The 950-nt window shown below is 55.5% G+C and overlaps 1 non-coding gene across 1 annotated transcript; it reads right to left on the reverse strand.

Moving 5' to 3' along the window:
- Nucleotides 1-454: 454 nt before the first annotated feature.
- On the reverse strand, nt 455-527 carry TRNAT-AGU (transfer RNA threonine (anticodon AGU)). Its single transcript has one exon. It is a non-coding gene; the product is annotated as a tRNA-Thr (tRNA).
- Nucleotides 528-950: the final 423 nt, after the last annotated feature.

Below are 950 nucleotides of genomic sequence, written 5' to 3' on the forward strand. Positions count from 1 at the left end.
CTTAACGCACGAACGCGCACGCGCGCGCACACACACACACACACACACACACACGCGCGCGCGCACACACGCGCACACACGCGCACACACGCGCACACACGCGCGCGCACGCGCGCACGCACACACACACACACACACACACACACACACACACACACACACAAACACACAAACACACAAACACACACACACACACACACACGCACACGCACACGCGCACGCGCACGCACACACGCGCGCACACACGCGCGCACACACGCGCGCACACACGCGCGCACACACGCGCGCACACACACACGCACACACACACACGAGAGAGAAGCCAACAGCCACAGAAACCAAGGAGCACAGGGGATTTTTTATTTATTTTGTGCTGTTGATCAATGAAGAATATTAGTAAATATGTTATCGCTTAAAGATAATTGATTAGAAAAGCAGAAGAAAAACAACCACATGCCGCCGGTGGGAACCGAACCCACGACCTCCGAATTACTCGTCCGCTGCTCTACCAACTGAGCTACGGCGACGGCTTGGTGCGGAGCAATTCCAATGCTCTGTCATACATAATGGGAAGGCCAGGACAAACCGGACGCAGAGCTAATTGCGCCATACCTGACACACGAGCAGTGGGAGGGGGCCCCGACCAGCGACAACCAGGACCAGCACGCCTGGATCATACAGCTAGTGCGCAAGCAAGCTGCCGCCAGAGGCGCCCTGCACTAGGGATCCTGCGCTCCCGGCTCCTGCGAATTAATCTATGCTAAATAAAAGCTTTCTCGCGTGCGAGCGCGCGCGCGTGCTGTGTATTGCACCTCATCGTCTTTTTCAACTGATATCACTTTGGAACTAATATCTTCGCGAGAAATGCCGATGACCCGGCAAAGCAAACAAAGTACCTGCAGAGCCCGAGGCACCGACAGAGCTGCGCAAAAAATTTCGCATTAGGTAGA

Source organism: Amblyomma mixtum, chromosome 6, assembly GCF_055824585.1.
Source record: "Amblyomma mixtum isolate Tamu chromosome 6, ASM5582458v1, whole genome shotgun sequence".
In the NCBI taxonomy this organism is placed as follows: Eukaryota; Metazoa; Arthropoda; class Arachnida; order Ixodida; family Ixodidae; genus Amblyomma; species Amblyomma mixtum.